Genomic DNA, 19,148 nt, shown 5'->3' with positions numbered 1-19,148 from the left:
TACCTCCAAGAATAGAGAATTGTACAGTTCCATGGTTGCTCTGCTCAAGACGGTCCCCAGCCTTCACTTCTCCCACCAGTCCTTCTCTGTTAGTGAAGATCAGGTCTGGCAGGGCACCACCCCTGGTAGGCTCTCCTACCAGTTGCATAAGGAAGCTATCTTCCACACAGTCTAGAAACCTTCCGGACTGCTTCCTCTGTGCTGTATTATACTTCCAACATGTATCATGGAAGTTGAAGTCTCCCATGAGAACAAGTGCTGGCGATCGCATGACTTCCGCGAGCTGCTCATAGAACGCTTCGTCCAACTCTTCATCCTGGTTAGGCAGTCTATAGCAGACCCCACCAAGATGTCGCCACTACAGGCCTTCCCCCTGATCCTTACCCATAGACACTCAACTCTGTTGTTACTAACCCCAAGCTCTTCAACATCAAAACAGTCTTTGATATAAAGGGCCACACCACCACCCTTCTTTCCTTGTTTATCCCTTTTGAAGAGCTTGTAACCATCCATCACAGCACTCCAGTCATGGGAGTGGTCCCACCATGTTTCAGTAATAGCAACAAGGTCATAATTAGCCTGACTCACAATCGCTTCCAACTCTTCACCCCTGTTAGAGCCTATTGCAGCTGTTCTGCCTAGTTCTGTTTCTGCTCTTGCCCTGAGCTTCCCTCACCACCACAGCTGGTTGCTCTTCTGGCTCTTGATCTCTCCTTACTTACTGCTGCTTTGCACTGCTAGGCTGGAACTCCCCAGATGCATTTTGTCTTTGCATTTGTTGCAGGATCAAGCTCTGTAATGTCAGCAGTTTTGTCTCTGAGAATTACCTTGTGTTTGTTGGAATGTTCACCAGATGACTGCGGTTTAGGATGTTTGCAAAATACAGTTTTAGAAATCCCTAGTGTGTATTTCTAGAATGAATACTTTAATGTACTGTTTGACATCCTTTTGTCATCAGGGTTGGTCAGTGCAAGCAAGTTCTGCAGGAAGTCTCTGGAAGGGTCACTTGCTGGTGATTCACTTGGGAACAACCAAGCTAGAACTCCATTAGAGGATGCTTTACAGCTTGACTAGAGGCCATCCTAGGGGGAACAGCTGAAAAACTTATAAATACCCTAGATTCATAGTTAAGAAACTTGACTGAACCATGTAAGTTTCTGTATATTTCTTATGTGTTGGAATGAAAAATGTTGACGCGGACCAAAGACCTGGTGGAAGATGTAGGCAGTGCGTAAAGGTCCATTTGAAAAACCGTTATGATAAAACTGATCAAACTCTGAAATGTTTATATGCTCTTTTTTCCTTTCCTCAGAAGTGTTACCACTTCATATTCCAGCGCTATCGTCTGGAGCAGTACACGGTCTCCTCCAACTGGTTGGCACTGAGCACTGTCTTTCTCTTTGGCCTTTTGTCACTGTCACGCTCTGTTGCCTGATTCAGAGGTTAGTATTTTACCATTGTTCTGGGCTTTCCTGGGTATTGGTGTTGGCAAGTCACAAGGCCAGCCAAAGTCATGCTGGTCTAACTAGGTGAGCACAGTAAGGATAAGGAAATCTGAAAGCTTGGATCATATTCCAGGGAGAGGAGTGGTGTCCTCATGTGTGTACATACACACACATGGTGTGTATTATATGTGTGTCACTAGAATTGTATCAGTTAAAAATTTTCTGACCTTCACCTTCAGCCAGTACAACTATAATGATGTACAGTGTGCACCCAGACTGGTATTTAGATAGGGACTTGAAACTTGCAGACATACAATCTGACTTGAAATAACATTTTCCAATGAAAAACTTGTCATTAAGTTCATTTATCCTTAATGGAAATGCATTAAAGACCATACCCAAGTGCTTTCCTGAATCACAGCTGTGTAGTGTGTTTCCACCTCATTGAAGTTAGGCAGCATCAGTAATTTTTGCTGGCCACTGACTGTCAGAACAGGAGAATGCGAGGAAACTTTTATAGAACAAGCACCCCTTATAGGATAGGGAACATTGGATTCCAGTTACTTCTTAGTACAGACAAATTATTAATTCAGTAAGTAACCAGTTTAAAAATATAACTGAATGTTTACTTGTAGCGTTTTAAAAGAAGTCATGCAGATATTGTCTATTTCTTTAGCTTTATTTACAAAGTTCTGTCTCCCATAGGCTACCGTGGGCCTCTGGACCTGTACCCAGAATTTCACAGGATTGCTACGGACCCAAGTATTCACACTGTGCCGGAGGGGAGGCCAGTTAACGTCTGTGTGGGGAAGGAATGGCACAGATTCCCAAGTAGCTTTCTTCTGCCAGACAAGTGAGTTGTGTAACGTGAAAGTTATGATTTGGTGTTGGTCCATAAGGAGGGTCATTTCACACAAGAAATATTCTGGGAGTAACCTTCAAATCTTGTATCTCTGTTGACAACAGCATGTCCAAATCAAAGGATTCAGAAGTTTGGTGTCAACAGGCTGCTGGTCACAACTTAGTGACAGTTTTGTAGTGTGATTGCTCATCTAGAAGAGCTGTCTGTCCTTGGGAATGAAATTCCCTTTGTTATGCTTCTGTTTGATCCTGTACAAAATGTGACTGCCTCCTGCAGTTTCCTGCTGGGATTTCTGACACTGTTCTCTGCAGTTGGCAGCTCCAGTTCATCCTGTCAGAATTCAGGGGCCAGTTACCCAAACCATTTGCCAAGGGACCAATGGCCACGCGGATCATTCCCACAGACATGAATGACCAAAACAAGGAAGAGCCATCTCGATATGTGAGGATTACATTCTTGTTTTACGTTCCTCACCTTACTGTGCCATTCATATTAATGCAGTGCCTAGAATGTGGTTGGGTTTCCCCATTTTGTGTTCTGTGGACAGTACAGTTAGAAACCAAAAATGGGCTCTCTGCGGGACTTGGATATTTCCTGACTGATGTGAGTCTGGTTTCTGTTTGGACTTCTTCTTCTTATTTTCCATTTAAAGAGGTTGGAAAAAATTAAAAAGGAAAAGGTAATTCCTAGTTATTGCAGTTTTGAGTTTGCTACAATGTTACTGTGATCACAGGAAAGTGAAGTGATGTAGTTTGAAATTCCCAACAGAAGATATTTGTCACTGAACAGAGATGGGAATTTTCTTTTGTACTTTCTTTTAAAATATGAATATATTTGGCATATTTGCAACAGAGGAAGAGGATCTTAATTTGAGAATCAGTGAAACAATTGTGTCAGTGATTTCTGCAGGAAGCTGTTAATGTACACTGGTATTACTGACTTGTTTTCGTATTGCCCAAACAAAAATAGTTCATGCTTACAAATATTTTTAAATTTTTGTTTGCTAATTTCTTTAAAATTATTTAGCAGATTAAATCTTAGAAGTGTACTGAATATTCTTTGTGATACAGATATTTAGTCATCTTTGCTTTGCTTTCCTCAAGAGTGAATGAGGAGGACTGCCCCTATATACCTTTTCTTCATCCCCTCTCAGTACCTCAGAAGATGGATTTGATATTTGGAGAGGGAGGTGATTGCCCCCTTCTACTCAAATCTTGTGAGACCCCATCTGCAGTACTGCATCCGGGCCTGGGGCCCCCAGCACAAGAAAGATGTGAAACTCTTTGAACAGGTCCACAGGAGGGCCACTAAGATGATCAGAGGGCTGGAGCACCTCTCCTGTGAGGAATGGTTGAGGGAACTGGGCTTGTTTAGCTTGGAGAAGAGAAGGCTCTGGGGAGACCTCATTGTGGCCTTCCAATATTTGTAGGGAGCGTATAAACAGGAGGGGGAGTGGCTGTTCATGAGGGTGGATAGTGATAGGACAAGAGGGAATCGTTTTAAAATGAGACAGGGGAGGTTTAGATTGGATATTAGGAGGAAGTTTTTCACACAGAGGGTGGTGAGGCACTGGAACAGGTTGCCCAAGGAGGCTGTGGATGCCCCATCCCTGCAGGCATTCAAGGCCAGGCTGGATGTGGCTGTGGGCAGCCTGGTCTGCTGGTTGGCAACCCTGCACATAGCAGGGGGTTGGAACTGGATGAGCACTGTGCTCCTTTGCAACCCAGGCCATTCCGTGATTCTGTGATATTCTGTCAGTACATTAGGAGCACTCCTGTAATGGATCAGGTCTCTCCTTTACATGAGCAATGTATCCTTGTTGAGGATAGTGGACATGCACTTCTTTATGTGGCTCATTACTCTGGCCAGTTAAGCATTTCATGAGCACTTGTGATCCCTTCAGAGGAGTGAATGGAAGGCAGCACTGTAACACAGGATTTCTACACATGTGGGTAGAAATCTGCTGAGTGAAAACTCTTTTATTTTGGGATTTGTTAGATAGGTACTGGAAATGGAAGGAAGCAAATTCCCACCTGAGAAAAGTTCTCTGCTATGCTGCATTTAATTTAGGAAATCTTCAACTGTGACATATTTATAGTGCAGACAGCTGGCTGGCACATACCCTGTTACTAATGGAATGAGAGACGCTTTTGTTTCGTGGTTGTTTCATAATATCATCCTTTACTATTTCTCAAGAAAGCAAAAGGGCCCGGAACATGTTTAGAAATTAGCTACTTCATGTGAATTTTAAACAGGGTTTTAAAACTTTTGCTTCTGAGCTGTTAATACCAGGAGAAACAGGATTTTTCCTCAAGGACTGTAGGCATACCAAGATTTAGAAACAAAACAAAACAAAAAAGTCAATAGGAACTTGATGGCAAAGGACCATCCTAGCAGATAGATCTAGATAGCATGTGTCTGCTGGCCCTTTAAAAGGGAGGAAAACAAAAAAACCACAACAGTTCAGAAGAATGGTCTGAGTAATGGGCAGCTTAAAGCCAATTAATGTCTGCAGGAGTGAGACTGATTTCAGTGTTTCATCTGTGAGCATCTATTACTGCTCTGCTTGAAAATTGAAGAGTAAAATCTTCAGTCTTCTCCCCTGTTGTTTGGAATGTAACCGAACCTAGCTCTCCATCACTTAGTTCCATCAAATAAAAAGACTGGGAGGAGAAAAAGGAAAGAAGAACACAACGAAGTAGGATGTAATTAGAAGTTTGTTTCTCATTCAGTTCACTAAGACTGATTTTCTGCAGAGAAACACTTCAGGATCTGTACACCACTAAAATCTAGTGTAAATCCTCAAATAAATGCGTAGTTGTGCTGGTCCTCTGACCAGGATGAATGTTGTTATTGCTTCAGTGTGACTTGTAAGAGAACACTGTGTTCTACATGAAATGGAAGAAGTTTGGTAGAAATGGAAGTCTCTCTATGTGGCAGATAATTCATTAACATTGGAGGTGCAGCATTTGGAGTAAAAGAAGTGAGATCTGCCTTAGTGCTCAAAGCAGTTACTTTTGTTTCTCCAAGAGATTCTATGTAACTTAGATGAAATATATATATATACATATTTATATATTGGTTAGTGGTTTGGGTGTCCTCTCCCAGGGCCTGGAATGTTCTTCTGATGCAGTGCAAGAAATGGATTCAACATTCTCATTAGCTGAGTTTCCCATGGTGTCGTTTCATTTACTGTTCAGTTGTGATGCCATAGAGCCATCTGGTGGCAAAAAAAATCTAGTTATATTTTGAGCAGTCAGAAAATCAGTCTTTCTTCTCTCCCTTGCATTTCACAAGGATGAAACATCAATGTGGCTAATGAGACTGTTAGTGTGCAGCCTCATTATTGTTTACTGACTAGGAATTATAAACTATCTTCTGTTCCACTTAACCTGAGTAAAGATTCTGATTGGGTCATTTTCTGTATCTAAATGTATGTATTCTAGTTCTGTGATGTTTCCCAGATCAAAATATCCTGATCAGTGGAGGATGCAGCCTATGGTTACCAGGTTGTTCTGTATTCCACTGGTGGCTTTTTTTTTTCAGAAATTTCAAAACACCACTATGTTTTAATGTACAATGCTCAGTGACATACAGTGGCAGAATGGGAACTGTTAGACCCTTTGTTATATGAGAGCACTGACATGTTGCAAGGATGGGGGTAACAGGCCAGGAAAACCAGAAGAAGCATCCAGGAGTTCTGGGCATCCTCAGCTGACAGAAAGAAACACTAAAGATGGGACATCCAGGATGGGCAGATCTGGGGGGGCATGACTGCCTCTGAGGTCACTACTGTGAACTTTTGCCAGAAAGGTCAGTCTGTGTGCCAAATGTGAGAATGAGTGACTCATGGTTTGCAAAACCTAGTGCCAGCACAATCTGCAAGTACAGAGGCAATAAGTGCTAGGAGTTGCTTTGCTCCAGTGGCTGAGTCATGATGCCACCAGAAGCTCAGCCTTGCTGCTGTACCTGTGAGAGGTTCCATTCAGTGGTGCATTGCAATTGCACAGCCACCCTGATGCAATGTAAACATGGCCTCAGGATCTAGAGTTCTCAATTCATTTTTGAAAATGATTTACGGTGTCACTTAGAGACAGTTAGATGTTCAAGAGGAGAATATGAGCCTTTACTCATATGTACCTGTCTTATTCTCTAGATCGTTTGTGCTTATTGCAGTAGTTTCTGTACAGTGCAGCCTTGTGTTGAGCTGCCTTGTACAAAACTTATCCTACATCTCATGCTTATTGTTAAAAGGGAGTTTGTCCTGATAGGAGCTCAAATCTCTATATCTGATAGTTGATATTTGTCTCAGCAGCTTGCATGTATTTCTGCAGGGGAACCTGGAAGGAGTGAGGAAAACAGGGGCAGGAGGAGGGAGCTGTTGCCTAAAAAGGACAGTGCTGTGTATGAATAAACAATATTCCCTGCTCATACCCAAGAGCACTCTTCCCCCACTGGAAGAAAACAGATTGCACAATGCGAGGACACTGAGGACACTGCCCACAGCTCACTTAATGGGGAGATCACACACACATAAATCACTTATGACATTGCTACCTTGAATACATTTTCATAATTTAACCAAGTATTCCCAAACATTTTGGTCTGGCTAAAGCAGTTAATTGCGTTAAAGGCAGCTGACAAAAGCATGACTGTGCTGATAGCAAGTGCATGTGGTCTGAGAGGTGCAATGTGATGTCCATCTACTGCAAGAGAGATGGTGAGGGTCACCAGTGCTACAGACTAGGTTATTCCTGCACAAACCCAGCATGATTTGCACTAGATAACATGCTTGCTGTTCTGCGATTGCTTGCTTTCCATGACTTGGTCAGTACCGTGGGACTTGCAGAGTTAACTAGTTATGGAGTTTGTGTAATCATTTATTGGGTTTGTTTTCCTTGTTTGTGGTGTAAAACAAGTAGGAATGAGGAAAAACTGAGACAAAAAAATAAAATAAAATTCAGTTTAGACACCAGGAAACCTTTCCAGCAATAAAGATAATGTCTTTTGTCTGGGGAGCCCATTGAGTCAGCATTATGAGAAGTCTTTAAGAGTTTGTTAGACAGCCTCAAGTCAAACACCAGCAGAATTGCTTCTACTGCCTCAAATTCTCCCTCTGTGACTTGGTGGTTCCTCATGTATCTAGCAGTGGTACTTCCTCATACAGACAGCCCAGGGTTCTCCTCCTGTGGTAGCAGTAGTGAGAGCTTTTATTCCTCAATAAAAGTTTTACTTGAAGACACTAAGAATCTTTTACTGTAAAGTATTTCTCATGTTGCTTGCTAAAAATTTAAACCCTTTCTTATAGGTGTGTAACAGCTTGTATAAGTAACAATTCCTGTATGAATGCATGCAATCAGGAGAAAATAAACAGCAAGAGTCTTTCTTTTTACAGATCAACATTTCCAAATGCTACTGTCTAGTGGACTTGGAATCAGCAGCTGAAACCCCAAGAGAGCCAACATACTCCTCCAACAAAGAGGAGTGAGTTACCATTGCCTACAAGCCATTCCTAGATGCTTCCAGATACGTTTTATTGTTTGAAATTAGTGAGAGATTGACAGATCTGTGAACTGATTTTGTGCAATAATCTGCTTACAACAGCTGTATACAGGAAAGAAAGATACATTGGCAAATGCCAGCTTGAAATCCAGTTTCCTGTAAAGGCAGTTTGCTGGCTACAGTAGAACCTTTGTCAAACTTGTATGTGCAGTGTTAATTACCTAGGTTGCTTTAGAGGGTGAAGCAAGCCAGGAAGAGGGGGGGAATAAGGATTATTTTTAAAAGGAGTCCTTCCTTTGTGCTTCTTGCTGATGTAATGTTTCTTCTTTTCCTTTCTAAAAAAGTAAGATGTACATCATCTTTTCCCAGCAGACTTTTGAATCTGCAGTCTTGTTTCAGCCAAATTCGATAGATAGATGTAAATCAGTCTCAGAGTGAACTCCTAGATGTTTTATGAAAGCTGGCAGATGAAGAGAGGAGGCGGCCACAGTGAGTGCAAGTGACCAAGATGACACCTTTATTAGACATTGGAGAGCTGCTGTAGCAGACCTCTGTCAGAATCAGCTCTTTGTTAGTCCTGCTGCTCACTGAATAACTTTGTGTATTTGATGAGGAATTATTTTGAGAAGCAGGGGCTGAAATTGCTATCCTCCAGGCTAACTGTGGAATCCAGTTTGTCAGACTGGGAGTATTTCTAATACATTCCTACAAAGACAGAAACTCTCAGCTCTTTGGGGATGGGTTTTTAGCCATTTAAAGCTTTGGCCATGCAGCTATCATATCAGGGCAGCACAGGGCTCAATGCCCTCTGGTATTCTATATGAGACATTATTACTTCCTCTTAATAGATCCCTCCAGGGAGTAGGGCTGGTGAAAGCAGTTAGACAGTGAGAAATAGTGATGATATGCTTTTTCCAGGGGTTACTCTCATGTTCCTGGCTTGCTGACATGAATGAGTTTCCTTGGCATGGCTTTTTGTTTGCCTAAAGACCTGCTGCTATGTTAGAGCAGGACTTCAGGAAAGAAGAATGAGGTGCCAATGACTGTCACTATTGAGGCAACAGAAGCATCTGCACAAGAGTATTGCAGAGGACTCCTTTTGCAGGCTTCACCCCCAAATGTCTGAAGCTCTGTGCATTTCTGCTTTAAAGACACATTCAGATGCTTTTGCATTGCTGCCTAGGATCAGCGCAAGGAGTTACATTGGAGAGAAGTACATAGCTTGGTACTGAAGCAAGTCTTTGTCATTATTCCCTGCTGTAATGCTATTTCCATGAGTTGTTCTACGAAATTTTTCTTCCTTTCTTTCTCTCTCTCTTTTTTTTTTTTTTTTTAATTCCTCTTCTTATCAGGGAAAATGTATAAAATTAAATAATTGCCCTATTTACAGCCAAACACCAGCACACTGCCAAGCATAAATGTCTGGCTGACTGCTCAGGATTGTGGCTGAATCCACAAGTAGAGGGAGTGTTCAGCTTGGCACTTCTGGGGGAAATGCTGAGTGCTTCTTGATAGTAACTTATTTTTAAGCAAAGCAGCAGAAACTTGTACGATCATTTTGATTTAAGTAACAGTTTGGGTTCTTGTAGCAAAAGTAGAATCTCATTGTGGGGCAGCAGCTTGCTGCAAGGAGTCTTAGATGCTCAAACTGCAGAGCATTCTGACTGAGGAAGCAATGAGATGAAAGGGCAGAAAGCACACTAGGTGTTGGAAATTGATGTGCTGGAAGGATCCCAGAGCCAATGGGTCTGTGGGGAGAGGTCTACCCCAAGTGTGACGTGAAGGTTTGAGGGAAGGGTCAGTGGAAATGCATCAGGAGCTTCGTGCAATGAACCAGGCTGTGTGTGTCTCTGAATGTGTACCTCCCCCTGCCAGCTTAGTGGAATGATACAATTCTTAAAGCTGGCACCTGCTTCCCTGCAGTGAGTGGGAAGTGCCCCTTACTATCTAGGAAGTAAGTGTAAAAGCACTGTGAAAATGCAGCTTTTTTGATGAAAGGGAGGAAGGAATAGAAGAGTGTTACTTCAAACTGAGCTGCGAGGGAAGCAGCCGGTGGAGATTTCAGGTCTGCAGCTCAGTGGCTGCAGAGCAAGAAACATTTAGAAATAAAACACAAATCCCTGCAGATCTTGTTCTCTGAAAATAAATGTGCCCCTGCTGAACTGGAGGCTTCTGGAACCCACTGTCTCACGTTGATGTCAGCAAGTGTAAATCTCAGCTGGCTCTGATAAATGATGCTGTTAACTGAATTAGAGAGCACTCCAAGCTGCAATTACGCTCCTCAGGAAACTGCTTTGTCCAGGTCCATTTAATTCTATATTGTCTGAGCACTCCAGTCCTGCCACAGGTGAGGGGGAATAACTGACAGCTCCCTGCAGAGGAGCCCATTTTCCAGCTTTTTAGGCTGAGCTGCCTGCTCACTCCAAACACTTGTGCTTTCAACGCATAGATTTTCCATCACAAAAAAAAAAACAAACAAACAAAAAAAAAAAACAAAAAAAAAAACGTATTCTTAGTGTAAGATTAATGATTCAGTCACATTATGCTAGATGGTTTGATAGGTGACCTTCTCATTCCCCTCAGTGATGCTTTCCTTGTATCATGAAATGGTTTCCATGCTTTTATGTTACAAGTAGCTAGGTCACTCATCTGGGGCATAGAGATTCTCAGAGAGCTTTGATCATGAGCTTCTGTTGCACACCCATGTCCTGAAGGTGTGAGGTCTGACTTGTGTGGCTTCTTACTGCCTGTTCTTTCTGGCATTTCCTTCACTTCTTCCTTGTCAAGCTTCATTCTAAATTGTCTGGAGTGAGAAGTTCAGGTTGCAAGACGCAGTTAGGAAGAACCCCCCACCCTCCTGTGTTTCCAACTGCTTCCACTCCATGTCAGTCTTTGTATTTGGGAGTAGTGACATGAACATCTTCACTTTATCCTTGCTTCCACTGGTGTTAGTAGAACAGGGCTGTTGAGGCCAACAGGTAATTTGCAGAAGTCTGCTCAGCACTAAGTAGCACTGTGGTCCCAGTTCTGCTGGGCCTATTGTCTGCAGTGCACCTCTGTCCCAACTGGAAACTGCTCTGGGGGATGCAGCTGTTGTTTCTCTAGAAACAAATAACCTGACCCTGCCATCTTTGAGGCACTCCAAGACCTGAGCAGAATTTGCCTGTTGCCAGGCTCTGGCCCGGAGCCAGCCTTTCTGCAGCAGTGTTCCATGTAGCTTGGAGTGACTGTGGACTTCATCTTGCTACCAACACGTTGCTTATGAGCAGTGTGCTGATTAAGGCTACACACTCATGATCTCCTGGGGCCAAATTTAGAAGCAAATGTGAATAAAACATTATATATGTTAACTGTCATTTTTGTATCTGTCATCTTTTGTAACTGTCATCTTCACCCCTTCCATGTGCTGTCTATCTGATGAAGTGAGATGGCAAGAGGTAAAGATTTGTCTGACTTCGGAATTGTCTCATGGTTTCTTGAGCTGCAGAAGCATCATCAACTGTGAACTTCTTACTAGAAGCAAGGCCTCCAGGACTCTGCTCCTTTGTTACCAGCTGCAGAGAGCACTACCTTGCCTTTATCCATGCTGGAGTCTCCGTTTTATCGAGAAAGTTGTTGCTTAGCAAGCACAAAGACTGGGCTTATCACTGTTGTGTGATATCATTTGCCATGCCATTTTCAGGGATTCATATTTTTATATTTCAGTTCCAGGCCCCTCACTACAAAAAAGACAATGGGGCCTTGGAACGTGTCCAGAGAAGGGCAACGAAACTGGTGAGAGGTCTGGAGCACAGGCCTTATGAGGAGCGGCTGAGGGAGCTGGGATTGTTCAGTCTGGAGAAGAGGAGGCTCAGGGGAGAGCTCATTGCACTCTTAACTACCTGAGGGGAGGTTGTGATGAGGAGTTTGGCCTCTGTGCCCAGGCCACAAACAGGACCTGTGGAAATGGCTGCAAGTTGTACCAGAGAAGAGGTTTAGGTTAGACTTAAGAAAGAACTTCTTCTCTCAGAGAGTGGTCAGGCACTGGAGTGGCTGCCCAGGAAGGTGGTGGAGTCACCATCTCTGGCAGTGTTCAAGAGGCGTCTGGATGAGGAGCTATGAGATCTGGTTCAGTGCTTGTGGTAGCAATGGTGATGGGAGGATGGTTGGACTAGACCTTGTAGGTCGTTTCCAACCTTGTGATTCTATGATTCTATGAGAAGAGCAAAACTCCAAAATTCCTGTGCTCATCAAAGTTTGTCTGCCCTTCAGGCACTTGCAGAAGAATAAATGATCAGAAAGATTGAGAGAGAAAAGGCAATGCCAGGAGTTAAACACAGCCTTGCTATCTTGCGCCTTTGGGATGTGCCCTGATCAGTGGGAGGCAGCTGTATGATTCTGAAGGCCCACAGGGCTGTACTGTCTGTTCTTTGGACCCTGATATCCTGGAGCTAAGCTGCTTTTGATAAATACCCTTCTTTTGATAAATACCTAACTCTAACATCCTACTGGAATGGCTAGCAGGCAAGCTGATGCCCTCAAGCTGGTGATGCTGGCACAAACCAGCTTTGGTCCCACAGATTAGAAGAAAAAGGGACTGGGCTTTGTATGCTTGTTCCAATGGCATTCCATGCATCACTGACTCACCAGCAAGATCTTTTGCAAACCTTCTTTTGTGTTGCTTTGAATATATTAGCTAATGAATGCTTTAAGAATGATTTATCTTTTCCTTTCTGGTTTCAGGTCTTCAAAGCTGCTGCGTGCATTCTATGTCCCTGTCCTCTCAGAAAGGTACACACAGTATGCAAACTATACTATTCTGAAATCCTGAAGATCAAAACAAACCAAGAGAAAAATGGGAGGGTAGCAACACTCCTGGGTAACAAAACCAATTGACAAACTGGGACAGCTGTCTAAGCTTTCTTCTGTTTCCTTTCTGAAAGACTGTGCTTGTAAGATCCACTAATAAAGATTTCCATGCAGTGATTTTACTCTGCAAGCTTCCTGCTGTAAGGATACGTCATCTGCTTTCAGTTCTCAGAGCCAGGTATCTGCTCTGCCTGCGTAGAACCTATTGGTTTAGAACCAGCTGGGACATCTAGCACCACCTACAAACATATTATCTCTGCTGCTCCCTACCTATTATACCAGAAAAGACAAAAATGGAAAATAAAAAGAAGTTACAATATCAGGTTCTGTTCCAGGTTGTAGTCTGGCATGTGAAAAATCCAGCTTTACTCCCCATTTCTTTGATCTTTATCTGTTTAAATGGTGTTCACTTTATTCTAGGGTTATTTTTTTTGGACAACAGATCTTACAGTTGCTTTTTTGTTGTTCTTGCTTTTCCTTTTTAAACCAAAAGGAATGGGAAAAGAGGAAAATACTTGAAAGACAATTAACTGTGAAATGCACTGAATCTTGAGTGAAGCAGCATGCACCATGGAGAAGCAGCTTGAAGGTGCTTTGTAGAGAAGATACCTTCAAGGAAAAACTTGCACTTTTGGGAAAAAAGGCTACCACAAGCTTAGGAATTGAGCCAATTATCTGTTTTCAATGGGACTGGGTTGCTTTTGTTATATTTGACACTATGAAACACAAAGGATTTGCTCATTACTTATAATTTTTTAAAGATATCTGTAACATGCTTTCAGTTCTGAATACAGCATCTTAAATTTCTGGGTAAAGACAGAGATTAATTTTATTTGTTTTTAAATCTGTTTTCTGAATCTCCCGGGTAGAGTGTATTTATTCTATTGTTCTAATACACTCCAGGGGAATGCTGTATTTAATTTTGTCTTCATTTTAAAAGCATGCAGTATTGCACGCTTAATGGAATTGTTTTCACCTGCATTCTTGGAACTGTACAGGAACAGGATGGCGGGAGATTGGAGCAGAGAGGAAGTTTCATTTGCAGAAGAGGCTATGCAAGTTGCATGCTCTGCTGACTGTGATTACATTGGAGTGTGTATGCAGTGACAGAATGCTGGAGCAGGAGGATCAGGGAGCAGATGGGTTGGTATCCAAATGGGAAAGCACGTGTCCCCGAGCAGCATGTGTGGGTGCAGGTGCAGGATGTTAGGCCAGTCCGCAGGTTAGCATCTGAACAGTATGGCAAGGAAAAGTGATACCAGCAGGGCTGTGATCTAACATGGGAGAGAGCAGGAGGAGTGGGATGAGAAAGAAAGCAGAGGTTGAACTGTAGGAGAAACTTGGAAATGTAGGGAGAGGCATTCTGAATTCTCTGCCTTTCATTGGAAAATTTTTCAGTGGTATTGTGCTCTGATAAAGACAGCTTGTGTATGTATGGTAAGAGCAAATGCACTTTGGTTGATGGCAGCATTGGAGAATGCAGTGTGCTACCCCCACTGTATGAGGAAACATACTGAGGCTGGGACTGTGAATTTAAACTTGGAAGGTTTAGGGGGATCATTTGTGATGTTGGTGTCTGGCCTTGCTCAGAGAATGGACTTTACTCCCATGTGAGTATCCTAAGAGTCAAATGTAGAGTTCAAGGATTTCTGCTGAGCAGTTGGTGTGCTGCGTGAGCTGGTTTGGGGCTGTGCTCACAGCATTCCCTCCCACCCTTCAGCCTGCTCTTCCCCTCGTGCAAACACACGTCAAACAGGGACCTACAGTGGTGAACCAAAATCAGATCTGTGGCCCTGTTTGTTGCCTCTCCCATTGCTAATCTCTGACCTTAAATAAAGAAACAAATGTCGCTGAAGAATCAGCTGCACCTCTCCCTGGTGCTGTTTGTGCAACTGTTCTATGCTGTCGTAGCCCTTAACCTCATGCTTAATGTGAAAAGACGGTGCAGTAAAGATGTGTTTCAAATGCCTGTGGCTGTTCCACCTTCCTCTCTAGTTTAATTCATAAGTCAGGGCTGTTGTACACTACCCAGTTTGAATGCAATTGCGTGTGCTGATGAGCAGTTGGGTATTACTGGAAGCCAATTGTATGTTTTGGAAGGCCAGCTGATTGTTGCTGGAGGCCAACTGGGTGTTGACAAGCAGTTGCACACTCTTGGAGGCCAGCTGGTTGTTACTGCAAGCCAAATGATTGTTGCTAGAGGCCAGCTGGGTGTTGATGAGTGGCGTCACACTGTTGGAGGCCAACTGGTTGTTGCTGGAGGCCAACTAGGTGCTGCTGGAGACCAGCTGAGTGTTGCTGGAGGCCAACTGGGTGTAGACAAGCAGTTGCACACTGTTGGAGGCCACCTGGGTGTTGCTAGAAACCACCTGGGTGTTGCTGGAGGCCACCTGGGTGTTGCTGGAAACCACCTGGGTGTTGCTGGAGGCCAGCTGGGTGTTGTTGGAGGCCAACTTGTTGTTGCTGGAGGCCAACTGGGTGCTGTTGGAGGCCAACTGTTGCTGGAGGCTAGTTGAGTGTTGATAAGTGGTTGCACGCTATTGGAGGCCAACTGGGTGTTGCTGGAAGCCAACTGGGTGCTGCTGGAGGCCAACTGGGTGCTGTTGGTGGCCAACTGGTTGTTGCTGGAGACCAACTGATTGTTGCTGGAGGCCATTTGGGTGTTGACAAGTTCTTGCACACTGCTGGAGGCCAGCTGGGTGTTGCTGGAAGCCAACTTGGTGTTGCTGGAGGCCAACTAGATGTTGCTGGAGGCCACCTGGGTGTTGCTGGTGGCCAACTGGTTGTTGCTGGAGACCAACTGGGTGTTGACAAGCAGTTGCACACTGCTGGAGGCCAACTGGATGTTGCTGGAGGCCACCTGGATGTTGCTGGAGGCCACCTGGGTGTTTCTGGAGACCACCTGGGTGTTGCTGGAGGCCAACTGGGTGCTGTTGGAGGCCACCTGGGTGTTTCCAGAGACCAACCGGGTATTGTTGGAGGCCGCTTGAGTGTTGACAAGTGACTGCATGCTGTTGGATGCCAACTGATTGTTGCTGGAGTCTGACTGGGTGTTTCCAAATACCAGCTGGGTGCTGTTGGAGGCCAAATGAGTGTTGACAAGCAGTTGCATGCTGTTGGATGCTAACTGGTTGTTGCTGGTGGCCAACTGGTTGTTGCTGGAGGCCAGCTGGGTGTTGCTGGAGGCCAGATGGCCCCTTTTGGTGGTCTGGGGGCTTATGGTTAGGCAGGAGACCTTCTGTCTGTGCTGGTGGTAGTGAATATCTTCAGATTGCCATGTGTGGTGAACCGGTTGCCACAGATATTATAGCCATAGGGCCGTTCACCTGGTGGGACCTCAGGTGGATCTGCCAGGTGCTTTCACTCCCAAACCCCTTCCCACTAAACCCACACTCGTGTCGTGTCCCTCCCATGTCCCCCACACCAAAAATTGGGGGGTGGGGCGAGACCACTGGTGTCACCCCAACCCCACAGTAGGTCGTTGCCAAAAAGAAGGCGGTGGCGTGAGGTTGGCTTTTTGGGGGAAAAAGTGGGGAAAAAAGTTCTCCCCGTGATGAAATGCAGCTTTTTGTGAGGGGAGGAGTATGGAATTTTGGGGTGCTCAGAGCCCCCAGGAGGAGGACCTGGCAACAGATGTCTTTGGTCAGCTGCATCTGGCAGAGCTGACGCTGTTGCAACACCCATAGTTCCTCCCAGTGGCAAACAGGTGCTTCAGTCCTTTCATTAAGCACTCTCCAATTACTTACACCCTTCACACTTTTCTGGTGTCACTGATTCTATTACAGGTACTAATTGGTTGGTCAAGTTTAATGTGGTTGTCCTTTCCTTGTCCTTTCGACTTAACCTCTCCTTTTTCCACCCCCAGAGCCTCATGTCCCTTGTATAAAGGCACTTCTCTCTGAGCACAGAAAAGAGTCCAGCCTCCCTTTTCTTGTAGTTTACTATAGTCTGTCACCTCAGGGTTGGAAGCTAGCTTAGTTTCTTCCCCTTTGCAGGGAATGCACCCATGCTAACTGCCATGCAACAGGACAGATGTATGTCTTGATCATGTCTATCTGAGCATATGAAAGGCCAGCGACAGGTATATGGCTTGGGAGATGATGGCGAAACAACTGCTTTTGGGTCAGCAGACAGACGGCAAGAAAGTTGATGGGTTGGGACATCTGCTTGAGGTGTGGTTTCTGAGATGGTGGACCTTTCCTTGCAATAGGAAACAGAAGTGCAACTTTGAAGGTGAAGACTGTGCATGAGGAGATAGAAGAAATGTCCCTCAAAGGGTGATGCTGTGGTGTCAGAAGTCACACAAGGAGTCTGTGATCAGCCCATGCCTTTGTGTTTCAGTGACCAGTTGGTGAGGATAGTGGTGAGGGTATGGAAATGACACTGAGAGCAAGTTGGAAAAGTGGGGTGGATGGCTACATCCTGCAGGGAATGTGGGCATGTGTGGAACAGTGTAGGACAGCAGTGGTTACGGTGAAGTGCACTGGTGAGGCTGGAAGGCCCTGACAGCACCAAGATCTTTGCCCCCTTTGCTCTGGCACCTGTCTCTGTTATTGAAGCCTATGAGGAGACGCGTAGTCCACATGGCACTGAGACCTTGTTGTTTCCTGGTGATACTGGAGGTGTTGTTTGATTATCCTTCATTCAGTATTGCACATCCTACATCCCACTGCCCAGGAAGGGCCCTGATGAGGAACAGAAATCTCCCTTCCCAAGGTCTGGGGGGCAAGCCTCAGGTTTTTTGCTTCATCAAATAAACCAAAGGCTTTCTCAGCATCAGAGCCGTGTATCAAGTGCCCTTGCCTACCTGTAATCATGGCCTCCAGTTATCTTTTCTAACGAGTCCATGGGGAGGCTATGTCAGTAATGGCCCTCTCTGGGTCCCATTAATACTTCAAGACACTTTAGCATTTCCTTCTGACTATCTTCTGGAGTGGTGGCATCAGTTTCCTCTCAATACCTGAGGCTCATTGATTTGTCACCATGGGACTCATTAAGGTGCAGAATGCCTTGACAAGCCATTTTCATCTAGTCTTAGAGATGCATGGTTAATTAGATTTCAAGAGTGCAGTTAAAATGAGTACACACTAAAAAAGAATGTTTTATTTTTCCAGGTGTTTTTCCTTGGTTTTCATTTTAGACAAATAGTGATAGCAACATTCCCCAACTGATATTGATCCAGGGTGTCTCGTAAGGAGATCTGGGCAGGTGGGAAAAACAGTTTCTGGAGGATGGACACTGTATATACAATCTGATTGCTCACCTCCACAGGTGTGCCATTTCTCTCATTGGTCACCTGAGACTTGCTTCACTTTTCTTTACCTCTGATTTCTTTGCTGTTGTTAAAGCTGGATGTTACAGCTCTTTTGCACCAACTTTTGCCTGCTTTCCTTAGAGAATTGGCTGCAGACAGCCACAGAAAGGTTTTATTTATTCATTTAAAGTAAAACTGATAAGGTCTATGAGAAGAAGAAAGCACGGTCCTCAGCTCTGTGCCAAATCCAAGCTGTCTCTAATGATGTTTGTTTTTGTCACCCAATGCTGCAGAGGTCAGCTGAGTTCTCTTAGGGATCCTTGGCAGGAGGATTGGCCACAGTGGCATAGTTGTAATTAGAGAGTTATTATGTATGTGTGTGAATATATATATATTAAATGATCAGCGTCGCTTATGAACTACAATTTCTAGCACTTCATGTAGCTGCAAACCATTTTTAGAATTCTCAGTTGCATAAATTTTTCAGCCACCTGGACCCTCTGCAGATGGCATACAATTCTTACTCGTCAGCATGCAGGACATCCACAGCCCGGGCTCAGACTGTCTTAATAGAACATGAGCTATTCACTCAGTCCTCAGAGGAAGAAGGCAGCAGTGGAAGTACCCCTGGCCACAGGGGAATCGTGGACCTAGTTGTTAAGTGAAGGTTCTGGTCTAAGTCTCGGACTTGTAGCTGCTTGATTTTACAGACCGTGCTTCTGCGCTCTTACACTTCCCTGTCCAGCCAACAAATGCCACCATATCTTGGCAACCCAGCACCAGGTTTTTGATAATGCTGGTGGGTGCAACCCCCCTGCCAAGCAGTGTCCCACACCCCTGTAGCATCCCAGTGCTTGGCCTGGTGTTGTGCCAATCATCCCAGGATGGAAGAAAACCAAAATGTTGCCACTGACACCAGCCTGAGAGTCACATACTGATCAGCAGCGTACACTTGTTTCCTCTAATATTATTTTCTTCTATGGGAGGAATAGAGGAAAACCATTCCTTAAATAATGTAAATACAAACCAGAAGTCATTTAATTATGAGCAGATCCGATTTAAAATAATATCTTTTCTCTGTGGGACTGTCCAATAGAGAGGGAGCAATAATTATCCTGGAAATCCTTCACTGCTCTTTTTTTCTTCACAGTACATGTGTCTAGATTTGAGGTAAATTTGCCATCACATTTTCTCATGTTCTCCTCATGGTAACACAGGTAAAACCACATGGTGACAC

The 19,148-nt window shown here is 44.3% G+C and overlaps 2 long non-coding RNA genes across 2 annotated transcripts in view; both read left to right on the top strand.

Annotated features, from left to right (window-relative positions):
* LOC149913500 (uncharacterized) overlaps positions 1 to 19,148 on the top strand; it is a 207,287-nt gene that overhangs the window by 71,474 nt on the left and 116,665 nt on the right. The window lies entirely within an intron of this gene.
* LOC149913509 (uncharacterized) lies at positions 1,312 to 2,713 on the top strand. The gene is made up of 3 exons (XR_016461065.1): positions 1,312 to 1,442; positions 2,151 to 2,298; positions 2,619 to 2,713. It is a non-coding gene; the product is annotated as an uncharacterized LOC149913509 (long non-coding RNA).

The sequence above is a fragment of the Phasianus colchicus genome, chromosome 36 (genome assembly GCF_987193195.1).
Source record: "Phasianus colchicus chromosome 36, bPhaCol1.hap1.1, whole genome shotgun sequence".
In the NCBI taxonomy this organism is placed as follows: domain Eukaryota; kingdom Metazoa; phylum Chordata; class Aves; order Galliformes; family Phasianidae; genus Phasianus; species Phasianus colchicus.
Note: the sequence above shows the minus strand (reverse complement) of the source record. Positions and strands in the feature narration are given on the sequence as shown.